This window comes from Papio anubis, chromosome 7 (genome assembly GCF_008728515.1).
Source record: "Papio anubis isolate 15944 chromosome 7, Panubis1.0, whole genome shotgun sequence".
NCBI classification, from domain to species: Eukaryota; Metazoa; Chordata; class Mammalia; order Primates; family Cercopithecidae; genus Papio; species Papio anubis.
Window position 1 is genome coordinate 83,094,343 of NC_044982.1, and position 18,518 is coordinate 83,112,860.

The 18,518-nt window shown below is 41.0% G+C and overlaps 1 long non-coding RNA gene across 1 annotated transcript; it reads right to left on the minus strand.

The window, feature by feature from the left end:
* Positions 1-1,193: 1,193 nt before the first annotated feature.
* Positions 1,194-16,384, minus strand: LOC110743741. The gene is made up of 3 exons (XR_002523257.2): positions 15,843-16,384; positions 4,865-4,945; positions 1,194-1,457 (listed from the first exon to the last, which is right to left on the minus strand). It is a non-coding gene; the product is annotated as an uncharacterized LOC110743741 (long non-coding RNA).
* Positions 16,385-18,518: the final 2,134 nt, after the last annotated feature.

Sequence of the window (18,518 nt, forward strand, 5' to 3'; positions counted from 1 at the left end):
TCTGATTGGCAATTGGTTGAAACAGTAATTATCGGTAGAAAGGAATGTTTGGGTTAAGCTAAGGGGTTTTGGAGACCTACGTTTTATCATGAAGATGAAGGCTTCAGAGAAAATAGATTGTAAATGTTTCTTATCAGACTTAGGTTTATGTTGATGTTAATACTGGAGGGATATAATGAGGCATGTTGGACCTCCACTTCCCATCATGACCTGCACCAGCCCTTCAGGTTAAATTTTAGAGTGCTCTGGCCGAGGGGTTGTGTCCATTCAAATGGTTGCAGTGTGGGTGGCGAGGCCTTTGAGTTTTATTTTTAGTTTACATTCTCCCCCTTCTGGCCAAGATTTGCCAGAGATAACATCAATGGCCACCAATTTTGATTTTGTTCCATAGCATTGCCTGGGTGACATGGCTGCCTACCCCAGGTCCATCTTGTCCCTCAGTGGGACTCCCTATGACCGAGGGACTTACACTCAACAAGACTTACAGCCAATTAATTGCTCTAGGCTAGATAGGAATGGACATGGACAGGCATTCACCCCTTAAAATTGTTTTTTCTTTTAAGTAGAAAGTGAACAAACAAAAAGCCAAAGGAGAGGTTACAAAATTGACTTATTTTTAAACTTCTATGCATTAAGCTACTGTAATCTTGGTTTTAGTTACGGACTTATAGCAATTAGCTATATAAAACATAAGTATTGTTCAAAAAAAGATTTTATATATCTCTATCAGCACAACTTATCACTGGGAGTATTATACCCAGGAGGCTGGGTAAGTCGCAAGGTATCTTTACCTTATCAGTAATTATTTTAATTCTACAGGAAGTAGGAATTTTTTTTTTTTTTTTTTTGAGATGGAGTCTCACTCTTTTTCCCAGGAGGGAGTGCAGCGGTGCAATCTTGGCTCACTACAGTCTCTGCCTCCTGTGTTCAAGCAATTCTCCTGTCTCAGCCTCCTGAGTAGCTGGGATTACAGGTGTGTGCCACAACGCCCGGCTAATTTTTGTATTTTTAGTAGAGACAGGGTTTCACCATGTTGGCCAGACTGGTCTTGAACTCCTGACCTCAGGTGATCCACGCAGCTTGGCCTACCAAAGTGCTGGGATTACAGGCGTGAGCCACCATGCCCAGTCAGGAAATTCTTCTTGGTTGGGATGGATGCAAAGGTGACACATAATAGCTTCAGAAGACAAAGTACTTTATTTTACCATCTGTTTACATGTTTTTGTACCCATCCTTGATTTGGAGGGCCTGACCTTAACCTAATTCTATCCCTTAAAACCAACCCTTAACCATCTCACGCATGCACCTCGTCCACAACAGTCCCTGGGCTTAGAGAGAGGGTGCTTATATAGTCTTAGCAGCAGGGCATTTTCAGTGAATAACAGATCCAGCCCAGTGGGATGCCAAATGAGGGAGATTCACATCTCTGGTCTTCAGAGTACTATGATTTTGGTTTCCTAGGAAATAGAACAAGGAGAGATAAATAACATAAATATTTTGACAATCAAAAGAATATTTGTGTGTCAGAACAGAAAGAGGGAGCTATTCTATTAGAGTACCAACTAAAAATATGAAGAAAAATTATAATCTGGTACTCTTTAGAGGATTATTGTAGCCAAGAAATAATTCATTGTTCAATCTGTGCTCAAAAACAAAAGTCAGGGCTGAAATTTGTGTACAAAATAAGTTTTAGGCTTATTATAATCTGCCTGATTATTCATATAAAGTGCAGCAAGAATTGTTTGGCCATATAGGCTCCTATTAGGTTGACTTTGCTGGAACTTTACCTACAAATATGTTATTCTAGTCAAAGCCTTGGCAAAATAACCAGTGTCTCCAATTGCTCTGTTCTAAAAGACTCTTACTAAGCTTATGCAAATGACTATGTTGTCATAAACTCACAATCCAAATTTTGGAGAACTCAGATAGATAGAAAGGAAAATTTGCTTACAAACACATACTTCACTCAGTTGCTTTAAACTATAAATAACTCAAAAGAAAAAGATTTGTTTGACTCTTCTTTAGCCATAACAGCAGCTTTCAAACAGGATGTTTGTTCACCTTGGAACTGCCATTCACAAGTCAAACAGCTAATGAGAGTTGTCTACCAGGCACTGTAGAATCTAGCAGTTCCTCACATAGTTAGAATCAGTCCTAGGAGGAAAAAAAAAAAAAAAAAAAAGAGGCTTCCTCCTCATGAGTGTCTCCTCCCTGTATCCCCAGGTAGCAAGATCTTATGTAAACCATTTTTATTTTGTCATGGAACTCCTTTGGGCACCATTATTTCCATTGGCATAGGGTAGCTTCAGTTAACATTCCATAGCAAGGCAGTAAATGCCTCTCAAGCAGAAATTCTCTAGCCCAGTCATTGTCATTGGGAAGTGCCCACAGTCTTTTGCCATCAGCACGAATAAACGCTCCACAAAGGGCTATAAAGTGGTGGATTTGTTCGACTAGCACTCCAGCTTCTACCCTACACTTTGTGGGCTCAGGCAATCTTACTAGTTCTCATTTGGCATGTACAATTAACATTTCTGAAAGAGCAGATTTACATGCCTTCAGTTTTATGGCACTAGATAGGGAAAACACACCCCAATTAGATACAATACCCATTTTCTCTTTTCTTTTTTTTTTTTAGATGGAGTTTAGTTCGTTGCCTGGGCTGTAGTGCAATGGCACCATCTTGGCTCACTGCAACCTCCACCTCCCAGACAATAACCATTTTCATAAGACATTTAGGTAAAGGAGTTACAACTACCTTACATAAAGCCTGTTTATGTAAACATCTCAAATTTCATAATCCTTTCAACCTGTGATTTTTTTTTGGGGGGGGACACAGTCTTGTTCTGTCACTAGGCTGGAGTGCAGTGGCACAATCTCAGCTCACGACAACCTCCAACTCCCACGTTCAAGCTATTCTCCTGCCTCAGCCTCCCGAGTAGCTGAGCCACCAAGCCCAGCTAATTTTTGTATTTTTAAGAGAGACAGAGTTTCACCATGTTGTCCAGGATGGTCTCCATCTCTTGACCTCATGATCCACCTGCCTTGGCCTCCCAAAGTGCTGGGATTACAGGTGTGAGCCACCACATCCGGCCAATCTGTACATTTTTATGTTCTGGTCACAGGAACTTTTCTTTTCTACCCACAAACTATTTTACCTTTTCTGGTGAAAAAAGGCTTGGGTTCCCAGCAAGGAGTTGAGCCAAGGGACTTAGGCTCTTTTGCCAATTTTTTATCTTAATTTGCCCCAGCATTGCCCTAGGCAATGTCAGCTTTCTCATGATAACCTTTGCCTTTTGATTTTTTTTTAAATTTCCCAATCTGGGGAAAATAGTGAATAACCATCCAAAAAGGGTGATATTTTCATCACCCCTTCTGGGGAGAGTCCTTCGACTCTGTTTTTCCTTTCTCTTTTTTTTTTTTTTAATTAATTACTTCAATGTGTTATGCCCCACGAGGGATAGCAAATTTGATAAGGCCTCTCAAACAGTTGCATGATTCTGTGGGAGGGGCACCCATGTAAAAATGGGTCCCCTTAACCTCCAGGTTTACCATGACGTGGATAATAGGCATATTCAGTGGGAGAATATCTTGGTCATCATAAAGCCAGTCCCACATGGCTCACATATGAAGCATATTAAGTGCTTCATTTGGGGTGCTGCACTTGGTATTTTATAGGCCAGTCAGGCAGTTCCCTTTTCAGGGAAAACAGATCTTACAGTGGCCACTAGGCTGGTTGTTTTCTCAGTAATAACCTCCTGTACATTTGGATCACATGTAGTTATCAGTGATTGTTTAATAGTGAGCTGTGGGTCTTACATCAACCCAAACAAGCTTTTTCCTTCTGTAGCATTTAAAATTAAGGAATTGTCCTAAAAGTAGTTATGTAATATTTTTACTATCCATTATAGTAAAGGTTTCTCAAGAAGTTGATGACTCCAACCTACAAAATGGGACAATTCCCTTACATTATACCCTATGGTTTAATAGTTACTCGGTTTTGCCCTTCCCTCACATTGACTGTCTTCTCTGTAACCTCAGAGGCAACTTTTGTTGCCCTGGCTTAATTTTTTTCTTTTTATCCATTTAGTTTTATCTCTGTAATTTTTCCTTTATCTTAAAGTGACTCTTAAATGGTTTCTTAGCTAGAAAAAAATTACAAAAAATTACACTTTTTTTAGCAAGAACCACATCCTTGTGTTGTATAAACTTCACCAAAAACACCTTTTACGCTCCTATTATTTTAACTCTTAGTAACCCAAACTCCTAGTGGGAAAAAAAACCTAAGGTTACTTAATTTAACATAACATCACTTTAAGATTTTAAACTATTGCAGAGAATTTTGAGATTAAATTTACCAAATTAATCTTACCAAAGACTGCCAAAGTCATGAATTAAAGGGGATCTGAGCTAGGTTCTATCAGTCTGATGAGTTGTTAGTTTTCTTCAAGTCAAATCATTAGAACTCTTTCCTACAGTTTAGTTTAATGGTGAAATGTAACTTCTTTGTGATACATGCAAACATATAGATATAACAGGCAAAGCAGGCAAAAGCAGACCCAAAAGATTTCTCATTCACCCATTTTCAAAAATTTTCTCCCTTACTTTAGACTATTAATTTTAAAAGTTACAACAAAAGTTGAAGGAGAGAGTTACCATCCCAGGCCTTCTCAAAAGAGAGAAGATAGTGAAATAGCAGGATACAGCTTCTGAGACATCAATCTGAATAATTTCAAAAAGAAATAGATTCTAGAATTTAAAAATTAAAAACATCCTGCATTGTGTATTAGTCCATTTTCACACTGCGTTAAAGAATTCCCCAAGACTGGGTAATTTAAAAAAAAAAGAAGTTTAATTGACTCACAGTTCTGCATGGCTGGAGAGGCCTCATGAAACTTAAAATCATGGTGGAAGGGAAAGCAGGCACGTCTTAAATGGCAGCTGCCTAGAGAGAGAACATGAAAAGCCCAGGGGAAACTCCATTTATAAAATCATCAGATCTCGGGAGAACTCCCTCACTATCACAAGAACAGCATGGGGGAAACCACCCCCATGATCCAATCACCCACCACCAGGTCTCTCCCCTCAATACCTGGGAGGGATGTTAAATTAAAATTCAAGATGAAAATGGGACACAAAGCCTAACCATATTACATTAAGTAACTCTATTTTAAATGAAATCTTGTTTTAACCAATTCTTTAGATTTTTGTGAGTGTATTTTTAATATCAAAATTCAATTTTTAGAAAAACTATTTACTATAATTTCCTTTAATTATAGCCAATTAATTGCATTTTTATAAATTCCTTTTTTACCAACCTTATTACAACTTAGACCATTTACAACATGCTTAGACTTTTGGCTTGTCCTAAGTATTCCTCTTTCTTGAACAATCCATTCATTTTATTTTATTTTATTTTATTTATTTATTTTATTTTATTTATTTTTTTTTTTTTTTAATTTTTGAGACAGAGTCTTGCGCTGTCGCCCAGGCTGGAGTGCAGTGGCACTCTCAGCTCACTACAACCTCCACCTCCTGGGTTCACGCCATTCTCCTGCCTCAGCTTCCCGAGTAGCTGGGACTATAAGCACTCGCCACTATGCCCGGCTAATTTTTTTGTATTCTTTAGTAGAGACGGAGTTTCACTGTGTTAGCCAGGATGGTCTCAATCTCCTGACCTCGTGATCCACCCGCCTCAGCCTCCCAAAGTGCAAGGATTACAGGCGTGAGCCACCACACCCAGCCCATTTTATTTTAGAACAAAAATTCACCATACAAGACTCTTTCTCATATAAAATTATTTTAAGCTTTCTTACCAAAAATACCTCTTTATTTTCTATAACTTTCTTTGCATGTCTCTTATTTCCTAGTTCCTCTTACCTTGTTTTACACATAACATTTAAATAAGCTTTGAATAGACAAAAATTATTCACCTTTTAATAAGAACATATTTTTTAGAATGTTCTCCTACACTGTAATTTTTTTAACTGGAAAATACCTAGGCATTTAATGAAATATTTAATTTAACTTTAGATTCTAATTTATGACAAGTTTGTTTACAAGTATTTATTCCATTACATTTACCTAATTATTTTAATAGTTTACCTAGTGATATAGTTAGGCCTGTGTGTCCCCACCTAAATCTCATCTTGAATTATAATCCCCATAATCCCCATGTGTCAAGAGAGAGACCAGGTGGAGGTAATTGACTCAAGGGAGTGGTTTACCCCATGCTGTTCTCACAATAGTGCGTTCTCACGAGATCTGATGGTTTTATGTGTTTGGCAGTTCCTCCTGCATTCATTCTCCTTCCTGCTGCCTTATGAAAAAGGTGCCTTGCTTCCTCTTTGCCTTCTGCCATGATTATAAGTTTCCTGAGGCCTCCCCAGCCATGCTAAACTGTGAGTTGTTTGGACCTCTCTCCTTTATAGATTACCTAGTCTTGGATAGTTCTTTATAGCAGTGTGAAAATAGACCTCCAGAGAGAGAAACTAGATTATTTATGAAAATTGTGATAGTCATTATTTAAAGTTATTTCCCTGTCAACCATTTTTATAGCCTGTGAATTTCAGGTTATCACCTAAGTAAGTACCTTAAGATTAAATACATGATTATTTTACCAATAATTCAAGATTTAACTGTTTTCATTAAATCAATAACATTAAGTTCTTTTTTATTAAAAATGACATACACAAAAATCATTATGTTTTTTATTGGGTTTATAGTTTTATAACCCTTATGCCAAATTTTGACACCTTATAGTATTCAGCAGAGATAAGTATGAAATCACTTGATCAATAAATGTAAACAAAAATGTATGCTGACAATTTTTTTTTATGCTGACAATTCTTAAGACATTTCAAATATTTACCAATAATTTTAAAGCTAGCTTATTAAAGATTTTACTTAAGTCATGTAAACTTGAAATGCATTTGAGCTTATCATTTAATTTATGGTTAATCTATAATTGGTAGCCAATTTGTTACCTTGTGACCCAAAACACAACAGAATCCATGTATGTATACATAAACACACATACACACTCATGCAACCAAAGATCCTATAGCTTTTACTTCAGAACATTAGCCATGAGACATTAATAAAAACTCGTTGGTTTGCAAAAACAATAACAAAAGAAATGGTTGGATACCAATAGTGGATTTTATCTCAGTAGAAAAGTAACAGCAGACTTAAAGCAGGCAGAAAAGAAAGCAAAGAAATAGAGAACTTCGGAACTTTATAGTTGCAGATTGACCTTCAGGCTCTGAATTCTCCTTGAGGTGATTTGCCCATCAGTTTAAAATGTGCACAAGAGCAGACCTGATGTTTAACCAGCTGGAGTATTAGAAAACCTGGTGTGCCATTCCATTTACACAACCACTTGCAAGTAAAGGGTCATAAAACCAAACAGGGTGTCTGAGAGGGGTCATTCTTCTTGTCTGTCCTCATTCCTAGAAAATTCATTCCCCACATTTTTTCTTAAAAGGAGGAACTGAGCTGTGGCCTAGAGTTTGGTGGAGTGGGGCAAAGTGTGCTGGTTGTGGGTGAGACTCCACAGTGTGTCACACACAATGTGTCTCAGTTTCTCTCTCTGGAGGTCTAGCACCTCCAGGAGGGCTGATAGCATGGGGTGACCAGCTCCTATATGTGCTTCCTAAATGAGCCTTTTTAAACTAATTTTGTTTGGAGTTCCCTGTAGGGCCACTGTACATCATGGGGGCTCAACCCCCCAACATTCCCACTCAGCCCCCTGTCATTCAGGGGCACCTTTAGACTGGGAAGAGCAAAATGCCCTTTCTTTTTGGAGCTGTGGAAACTCAGTCTCTCATTTATCCGTGAAAAGGACAGTTCACTTCCTCCCACGAATGCAGAGCAGCCAGTCAAGACAAATTTCAGGAGGAAAGGCAATGGAGAAGACACTGTTTTTTTTTTTTTTTTTTTTTTTTTTTTGAGACAGAGTGTAACTCTGTCACTAGGCTGGAGTGCAATGGCACAATCTCGGCTCACTGCAACCTCCACCTCCTGGGTTCAAGCAATTCTCCTGTCTCAGGCTCCTGAGTAGCTGGGACTACAGGTGCACACCACCATGCCCAGCTAATTTTTGTATTTTTAGTAGAGACAGGGTTTCACCATGTTGGCCAGGATGGACTCGATCTCTTGACCTCATGATCCACCCACCTCGGGCTCCCAAAGTGCTGGGATTACAGGCATGAGTCACCGCATCGAGCTGGGGAAGACGCTTTTTTAAATGTACCTCCAAACTAGAATTAGGATCCTAAATATCTTCCCAGGAGGAAAAAAAAAAAAAAAAATCTAAGACCCCTTTCTGTAAACTGTTCTCAGCCACGCCTAACTTTGTAGCTCTTGTCCGCCATTACACACACCAAAGTCAAATCCTCACACAGTGCAAGGTAATCTTTGGTATCCCCCAAAGCCAAAGAGGTCAGGTAATAAAATACAGGAGAGCAGAACTTTAGACCAAAGAAGAATCTGCCTATGAATCTTGAAACTTCAAAAAGAAACCAGAACACTCCAAAAGGGGTGAGTTGCACCTTTGTTTTGAATTATTTGAGGAATTCGGGTCATTAGAAGCCTTCTCTAGATTTTTTCTTGGTACTGAAGATGGCAAAAGGGAAGGAGGAATAGGATAGAAGGAAATTAAGACAGCAAACACGGAAACTATGCCCATGGTTTCTTTTTTTTCTTTTTACACCTGTGAGAAATTTTAGCTTATTCAGAGGCCTTATTCCCCATAATTTGGAATTTCATTAGGATTTGACCAAGACAGGTAGAGTTGGTCAAATCCAATGGCAAAAAGGGACAATAACAAAGAAAACCAACAATATGATCACTTAACGCTCTAATGGTAAGGAGAAACTAAGACCAACTGGTTGTCAACTTTAACCTTTAGTCATTATGGAGAATTTTCAAGACAAAAGAAAAGCCAGCAAGAAAGAAAAAAAACAAATCAGCTTCTTACCTAAAAATGGGTCTTAGGTTGAAGACTACTCTCTACCATCCTAGAAGCAGGAAGAAACTCAAATTTGCCTTGCCTGTTAGATATTAGCTAAAAGTCCAAAAAGGAGTTACAGCCTTCCAACATCATGGAAGCAGGAAAACTTGCCCTCCTTGTTGGAAACAAGTAAAACTCCAGAAAAGGAGTTGTCGAGCAAAATAAACAACAGATCTCAACCAAATTTTGAAAGATCAGGGATTCTCTGGAGAAAGGGGAGTTCCCAAGCTTCAACAAATCAAATTGTCCTGTTGATTTGAGCCATAAAGATAGCTCAAGCTAGTGCCAAGAACCAACAGGAGATTAGTCAAAGGTCAGGGCTACATCTCCACCCAGAGTCCCTTCATGGTCACCAATTTGTAAACCAAAAATTATCTGCGACAAGTCCCAATCAATTCAGAAAGTTTATTTTGCCAAGGTTAAGGATGCACCCATGATACAGCCTCGGGAGGTCCTGAGGACGCATGCCCAAAGTGGTCGAAGTACAGCTTGCTTTATACATTTTAAGGAGACATCAATCAGTTTGTGTAAGACTTACAATGGTTGGATCTGGAAGGATGGGATAACTCAAAGGTGGGGCCAGGGGTTTCCAGGCCATAATTAGATTTAAACATATTCTGATTGGCAATTGGTTGAAAGAATAATTATCAGCAGAAAGGAATGTTTGGAGTAAGATAAGGGGTTTTGGAGACCTAGGTTTTATCATGAAGATGAAGGCTTCAGAGAGCCACTGCGCCCGGCCTGTAAATGTTTCTTATCAGACTTAAGATTTGTGTTGATGTTAGCGCCAGAGGGGTATAATGAGGCACATCAGACCCCCACTTCCCATCATAGCCTGAAACAGTCTTTCAGGTTAAATTTTAGAGTGCTCCAACCAAGGAAGAAGTCCACTCAGATGTACATGGGAGGCCTTCAAATTTTATTTTTGGTTTGCAGCTCCTTGAGGAGGACAGGAACTTTGTCTTACTCAACTTAGAAACACCAATGTGTGACACATGGTAGATATTCTAAAAGTTGAGTAATATCTGTTTATTCTTTCAGCAAATGTTTACAAAGGCTAGAGGTATGACATGATATGGTGTGCTTGGAGAACAGCAAGTTTATTTCAAACATCCATGGATAAAGGACATCTATGAAAAACCCACAGCTAACATCACATTCAGTGAAAGACTGAAAGATTTTCCCCTAAGATCAGGAACAAGATAGGGATGCCTGCTCTTGCCACTTTTATTCAACATTGTACTGGAGGTTCTAGCCCAGGTAATAAAGAAAGAAAGTGAAATAAAAACCACACAGAATGGAAAGGAAGAAATAAAACCCTCTATATTTGCAGATGATATGATCTTATTTAGAGAGAATACCAAGAAATCCATAAAAAACTATTAAAAATAAATATGTTCAGCAAGGTTACTGAACTTGCAAGATACAAATCAATATAGCTGGGCAAAGTGGCTCATGCCTGTAATCGCAGCACTTTGGGAAACCGAGGTGGGAGAATCACTTGAGATCAGGAGTTTGAGCCCAACCTGGGCAAGATGGCAAGACCGCATCTCTACAAAAAAAATTTTTTTAATTAGCCAGGTGTGGGGATGTACACCTGTAGTTCCAGCTACTCAGGAGGCTGAGGTGGCAGGATCGCCTGAGCCCAGGAGTTAAAAGCTGCGGTGAGCTATGAATGCACCACCACACTCCAGCCTCAGTGACAGAAAAACTCTGACTCTAAAAACAAATTAAGAAAAAATAAATCAATATAAAAATTAAATTGTACTTCCATACAATAGCAATTTAAAAAATCTGAGAATGAAATTAAGAAAACAATTCCATTTACAGCAGAAAAAAAATCCCAAAATACTTATGAATAAATTTAAAGAAAGAAGTGCAAGGCTTGTACACTGAAAACTATGGAACACCAAGGAAAGAAATTAAGGACCTAAATACATGAAGAGACATCCTGTGTTCACGGATTGGAAGACTTAATATTGTTAAGATGAGCCAGGTATGGTGGCTCATGCCTGTAATCCCAGCACTTTGGGATGCCAAGGCAAGTCACTTGATGTCAGGAGTTCAAGACCAGCCTGGCCAACATGGTAAAACCCCTTCTCTACTAAAAATACAAAAATCAGCCAGGCATGGTGGAGGGTGCCTGTAATCCCAGCTACTCTGGAGGCTGAGGCAGGAGAATCGTTTGAATGCAGGAGGTAGAGGCTGCAGTGAGCCAAGATTGTACCACGACACTCCAGCTTGGGTGACAAGAGCAAGACTCCATCTCAAAAAAATTAAATAAAAAAATAAAGTATATACATATACATATAATTAAGATGGCAGTACTCCCTAAATTGATCTACATATTCAGTGTATTCACTATTAAAGTCCCAGCTGTCTTTTTTCAGAAACTGATAAGCTGATTCTAAAATTGACATGGAAATGCAAAAGACCCACAGTAGCCAAATAATCTTGAAAAAGAGCAAAATTGGCAGACTCACACTCCTAAAATTTCAAATTTTTTTACAAAGCTACAGTAATATAGACAGTGTGTTACTGCCACAAGGACAAACACGAAAATCAATGGAATAGACTTGAGTCCAGAGACTGGTCAAATGATTTACAAAATGGGGACCAAGACCATTTAATGGGAAAATAAGTCTTTTTAACAAATGATACTGGGACAACTGGATATCCACATGCAAATGAAGAAAACTGGACCCCTGGCTTATACCATACACAAAAATAAATTCAAGGGTGGAGTTCAGTGGCTTATGTCTGTAATCCAGCACTTCAGGAGGCCGAAGCAGGCAGATCACTTGTGGTCAGGAGTTCGAGACCAGCCTGGCCAACATGGGAAAACCCTGTCTCTACTAAAAATACAAAACTTAGCCGGGCGTGGTGGCAGGCACCTGTAATCAGGAGGTGCTGCTCAGGAGGCTAAGGTATGACAATTGCTTGAATCCAGTGGGCAGTGGTTGCAGTGAGCCGAGATTGCACCACTGCACTCCAGCCTGGGTGACAGAGTTAGATTCTGTCTCAATAAATAAATAAATTTTTTTTTAAAAAAACTCAAAATGGATCAAAGACCTAAACATAAGAGCTAAAACTATAAAACTCTCATAGAAAATATAGACACATCTTCATGACTTTTGTGCTTCAAAAGATGCTATCAAGAAAGGAAAGAACCCACAAAATGGAAGAAAATATTTGTAAGTCATATATCTGATAAGTCTAGTCTTCAGTATTCAGTATTCAGCAAAGGAAGGCTGGGCAAGCTGTTGGGGAGGCTGAGGCGGAGGGTTTGCCTAATGCCAGGAGTTCAAGGCTGAAGTGCACTATGGCATGCACTGGAGTACCATGCCTATGTACGCTAGCCTGAGCAACATAGCAACACCTCAGCTCCAAAAATAAAAATTAAAAAATTTTTTAAAAATTAAAAAGAAGTCTTACAAGAAGACAATCTAATTTAAAAATGAGGGCCAGCCTTGGTGGATCATCCCCGTAACCCCAGCACTTTGGGAAGCTGAGGCAGGCAGATTGATTGAGCCCATGAGTTCAAGAGCAGCCTGGGCAACATGGTGAAACCCCATTTCTAGAAAAATTAAAAACTAGCCGGGCATGGTGGCACACACCTGTAGTCCCAGCTACTCAAGAGGCTGAGGTAGGAGGAAGATCACCTGAGCCCAGGGAGGTTGAGGCTGTGGTGAGCGGTGATTGCGCCACTGCACTCCACCTGAGGGACAGAGTGAGACCCAGTTTCAAAAAAAGAAAAAGGGCAAAGAATCTGAATAGACATATATATATACACACACACACACACATACAAATGGCAAATAAGCACATGAAAAGATGCTAAACATCTTTGAGTCATCAGACAAATGCAAATTAAAACCACAATGAAATACCTCTTCATACCCTCTAGGATGGCTATAACCAAAGAGATTGACAATAACAAGTTTGGTGTGGATGTAAAGAGACCAGAAGCCTCATACATTGCTGGTGAAAATGTAGAATGATGCAGCTGCTTTGGAAAACAGCCTGCCAGTTTCTCAGAAGGTTAAAGGTAGTTACCATGGGTCTTAGTCCATTAATTTGGGCTGCTGTAACAAAATAAGGTAGACTGGGTGGCTTACAAACAACAGTTTATTTGTTGCAGTTCTGGAGACTGGGAAGCCCAATATCAAGGTTCTGGCAGATTTGGTATCTGGTGAGATCCCATTTCCTGGTTCATAGATGGCACCTTCTCACTGTATCCTCATGTGATACAGTGAGATACAGGCTCTTGGGCAAGGTAGCTCTTGGGGCTTCTCCTATGAGGGCTCTGCCCTCATGACCTAATTACCTCCCAAAAGTACCAAACTGCTAATATCATCACTTTGGGGGTTAGGATTTCAGCATATGGATTTTGGTGGAGGTGCAAACACCCAAACCATAGCACAATATGACCCAGCAACTCCATTCTTAAGTATATACCCAAGAGAAATGAAAACATATGTTCACACAAAAACTTATATAGTTGTTTGGAGCAGGACTATTTGTAATCGCCAAAAAAATGGAAACGACCCAAATGTCCATCAGTTGATGATGGAAGCAAAACGTGTTATATCCAATGAAATAATATTCAGCTATAAAAAGGAATACTGGGCCCGGCATGGTGGCTCATGCCTATAATCCAAGCACTTTGAGAGGCTGAGGTGAAAGGATCACTTGAGCCCAGGAGTTTGAGGCCAGCTTGGGCAACATAGCAAGATCTCATCTTTACAAAAAATAAAATATAATAAAATTCTGGCTCTGCGTGGTGGCTCACGCCTGTAATCCCAGCACTTTGGGAGGCCGAGGCAGGCGGATCATGAGGTCAGGAGTTCAAGACCAGCCTGGCCAATATGGTGAAACCCTATCTCTACTAAAAAATAAAGAAATTACCATCCTGGCTAACACAGTTAAATGCCATCTCTACTAAAAATACAAAAAATTAGCCAGGCGTGGTGGCAGGTGCCTGTAGTCCCAGCTACTCGGGAGGCTGAGGCAGGAAAATGGCGTGAACCCGAGAGGCAGAGCTTGCAGTGAGCCAAGTGCGCCACTGCACTCCAGCCTGGGTGACAGAGGGAGACTCCGTCTCAAAAATAATAATAATAATAATAATAATAAAATGTGATCATAATTTGAGAAAGGCTGCTCATTCTAACCCTACATAAAAACAAGGAAAGCAGCAATATTATTGTAAAAACCCACCAACTGCTTCTTTTCTCCATTGCCAATGTCGGATTGGGTGAATTCTACCTTAAAAAGCACTGGGTTGCCTCGGTTTATTTTGCATCATCCAAAGGCCCTCTAAAGATCTCTGATTCACAGACCTTCACCCCAGACAGATTTTATACACAGGCTCTCCCAGTCTCTTTCTTTCCATAGAACTCCAGTGAGATTGGGCTCATTTCTATCCCTCAGTTAACAGAGAACTGATCAGGAGTGACTGACAGAAATCATCTACCAAAAATAACCAAGCTTGCCCAAGGAAAGTAACTTTCGCCTGGCGCGGTGGCTCACGCCTGTAATCCCAGCACTTTGGGAGACTGAGGCGGGCGGATCACCTAAGGTCAGGAATTCGAGACCAGCCTCAACATGGAGAAACTCCGTCTCTATTAAAAATACAAAATGAGCCAGGCGTGGTGGTGCATGCCTGTAATCCCAGCTACTCAGGAGGCTGAGGCAGGAGAATTGCTTGGACCTGGGAGGCGGAGGCTGTGGTGAGCCGAGATGGCGCCATTGCACTCCAGCCTGGGCAACAAGAGCAAAACTCCGTCTCAAAAAAAAAAAAAAAGAAGTTAGCCGGGTGTGGTGGCGGGTGCCTGTAGACCCAGCCTCTGGGAGGCTGAGGCAGGAGAATGGCGTGAACCGGAAGGCGGAGCTTGCAGTGGGCCGAGATCGCGCCACTGCACTCCCAGCCTGGGGAACAGAGCGAGACTCCGTCTCAAAATAAAAAACAAAAAACTGGGCCGGGCGCGGTGGCTCAAGCCTGTAATCCCAGCACTTTGGGAGGCCGAGACGGGCGGATCACAAGGTCAGGAGATCGAGACCATCCTGGCTAACACGGTGAAACCCCGTCTCTACTAAAAAAAAAAATACAAAAACCTAGCCGGGCGAGGTAGTGGGCGTCTGTAGTCCCAGCTACTCGGGAGGCTGAGGCAGGAGAATGGCGTGAACCCGGGAGGCGGAGCTTGCAGTGAGCTGAGATCCGGCCACTGCACTCCAGTCTGGGCGACAAAGCAAGACTCTGTCTCAACAACAACAACAAAAAAACAAAAAACAAAAAAAAAAGAAAGTAACTTTCTTTCCATGCTTCTTCCTCTAAACGTAGTATCTTTTAAGTAAAATAGTTAGTCTGACTCTTAAAAAGAATAAAACTAAAGGCCGGGCGCGGGGGCTCATGCTTGTAATCCCAGCACTTTGGGAGGCCGAGGTGGGTGGATCACGAGATCAGGAGTTCCAGACCAGCCTGACCAACATGGTGAAACCCCGTCTCCACTAAAAATACAAAAATTAGCCAGGCGTGTGGCGTGTGCCTGTAATCCTAGCTACTCAGGAGGCTGAGGCAGGAGAACTGCTTGAACCTGGGAGGTGGAGGTTGCAGTGAGCTGAGATTGGGCCACTGCACTCCAGGCTGTGTGACAGCGCAAAACTCCGTCTCGGAAAAAAAAAAAAAAAAAAAAAAAAAAAACTCCAGAAAAGGAGTTGTTGAGCAAAATAAACTTTAGATCTCAACCAAATTTTGAGAGATCAGGGATTCTCTGGAGGAAGAAGAAAACTATCAGGTCCAGGTTAAAGGCAACACTATTGTTGTTATTACCTTTTCCAGGACAGGAAAGGCAAGCCCAGGGTGAACAAACGTCTTTTGGGCACCTACTAAGTGGCAGGCCCTGTGAGGTAGACACAAAGTCACAATCGATGCCCTCCAGGAGCTTGCATTCTAGTGGGAAAACAGAAATGTAGTTATTTCCATCATAAAACCACGAAGTAAATATTAAACAGGGATAGGACCAGTTTGTCCTGACTGCAGGAGTGATTACTTCTGACTAGGAAATCAGGAAAGGCTTCATGTCTGTTGTACCTGGCTTACACTTAGAAGGATATGCATGATTTTGATAGAAGAGTTGGAATGAGCATAGGAGGCTAGAGGGAACAGCATGAGGGATACATGAAAATAAATAGAATGCATAGTACATCAGATGTAGGACAGGATGTGGAAGGGAAATGTAATCAGGATCAGATTGAAAAAGGTTGTAGTTCCGGACAGGCGCAGTGGCTCACACCTGTAATCCCAGCACTTTGGGAGCCCAAGGCGGGTGGATCATGAGGTCAGGAGATTGAGACCATCCTGGCTAACACGGTGAAACCTCGTCTCTACTAAAAATACAAAAAAAATTAGCCAGGCGTAGTGGGGGGCCCCTGTAGTCCCAGCTACTCCGGAGGCTGAGGCAGGAGAATCGCTCAGGAGGCGGAAGTTGCAGTGAGCCGAGATCGCGCCACTGCACACCAGCCTGGGTGACAGAGCAAGACTGAGTTTCAAAAAAAAAAAAAAAAAAAGGTTGTAGTTCCATGTTTGCGTTTGTACTTTGTACTTATCAGTGGCATCATAGAGGACTTTTTTGGCAATAAGAAGTTTGGAGGCTGAGCATGGTGGCTTATGCCTATAAACCTAGCACTTTGGGAGGCCAAGAGTTCAAGACCAACTTGGCCAACATAACAAGACCCTATCTTTTCAAATAATTTTTTTAGGAATTTTTATTTTTCAAAAAAAAGTTTGAAGCCAATACATCCGCCAGGACCCCTGCAATGATGATGGGGAGTTACTCAAGCAGTGAATGTAGGAATAGAGAGAACAGACAAATACAGTAGAATTGACTGAATTGACTGAACATGGAAAACTAAACCCGAGAAGGGTCAAAACATGATTTACCCTCCAAGACCCAACCATGTATAGGGATCTTTTAGAGCCAGCCACTTAGTGCTCCCTGGTGGACAGATGAGGCCATCACAGCATTAACAGCAACAAGTCACTTAGGTTGTTTCATTCTTCCAGTAAAAAGTTTATATTGAACACTATCCAGACCCTCATTAATCAGCCCCTGCAGAAGCCACAGAGATCACCAGGCACTATTTTAGGTGAATCTAGTTAGGAGAAAAGATAGACCTCAAATGCCTAACCCATAACAAGGTAGAATAAATGACAAAATGCTAAAATATGTGGTGGGTAACACTGACATGAGATTTTAGAAAATACTGCAATTTGAGAGGTGGGTTAAGGCTTCAGATATAACAATTTTGTGTTTGTTTTGTTTGTTTTGAGACGGAGTCTCGCTGTCACCCAGGCTGGAAGTGCAGTGGCTCAATCTCAGTTCATCTCCATCTCCACCTCTTAGGTTTAAGCGATTCTCCTGCCTCAGCTTCCAGAGTAGCTGGGACTACAGGTGCAAGCCACCATGCCTGGCTAAGTTTTATATTTTTAGTAGAGACAGGATTTCACCATGTTGGCCAGGCTGGTCTCGAACTGACCTCAAGTGATCCGCCCACCTTCGCCTCCCAAAGTGCTGAGATTACAGGCATGAGCCACTATGTCCAGCCACAGAGCCATTTCTTTAACATACGATTTTTGAAGAGCATCCAGGTCAGAGGCAATTGTGAACAAAACATCCTGAGAAGTAAATGAAAAAACAGTAAGTTTGAAATGCTAAGGAATTCTATAGGCAACAAAGTCTGAAGGCTCGAGCTGGCTAACAATGTAGTGTTCAAGTTTTAAGACCAATCTGACAATTGAATAAAAAATGGAGAAATTACGATGCTCAAGACAAATTTTAGATATGAAAACAGTGAAAGCCAGCTGTGAAGTCCTAATAAACTGATCCTTGCCAGGCGCTGCGGCTCACAACTATAGGAAGGCCAAGCCAGGACTGCTTGAGCTCAGGAGTTCGGGACAGCCTGGGCAACATAGCAACAACAAAAATTAGCCAAGTGCGGTGGCAGGCACCTACAGTCCCAGCTATGTAGGAGACTGAGGTGGGAGGATCACTTTAGCCCAGGAGGTTGAAGCTGCAGTGAGCCACTGCACTCCAGCCTGGGTGACAAAGCAAAGACCATCTCAAAAAAATAAAACGGTCCAATCAATGTAAGTTAGCTAGACACATTAAATGGTTACTGTATTGTTGGAAAAAACAAGCTTTCCCATTGTCTGTTGGCTAAGTGTATTTTGTCTTTTGCATTTCTTGGGCCCACCTTGAGGTAGAAAAGGTAGCTGGGCGCAGTGGCTCACGCCTGTAATCCCAACACTTTGGGAGGCTAAGATGGGAGGATTGCTTGAGAAAAGCCTGGTCAACATAGTCAGACCCCAAAGACAAGAAAGGTTAACCAGACCTCAATCCAAAGTTCTAGGGCTACTGGCATGGATAGTTCATTTGCATGTAAGTTGTATCAGGAGCACACAAAAGCGCCATGAGGTCAGTAATTCGGTTATTCTTTTACTTTCCCA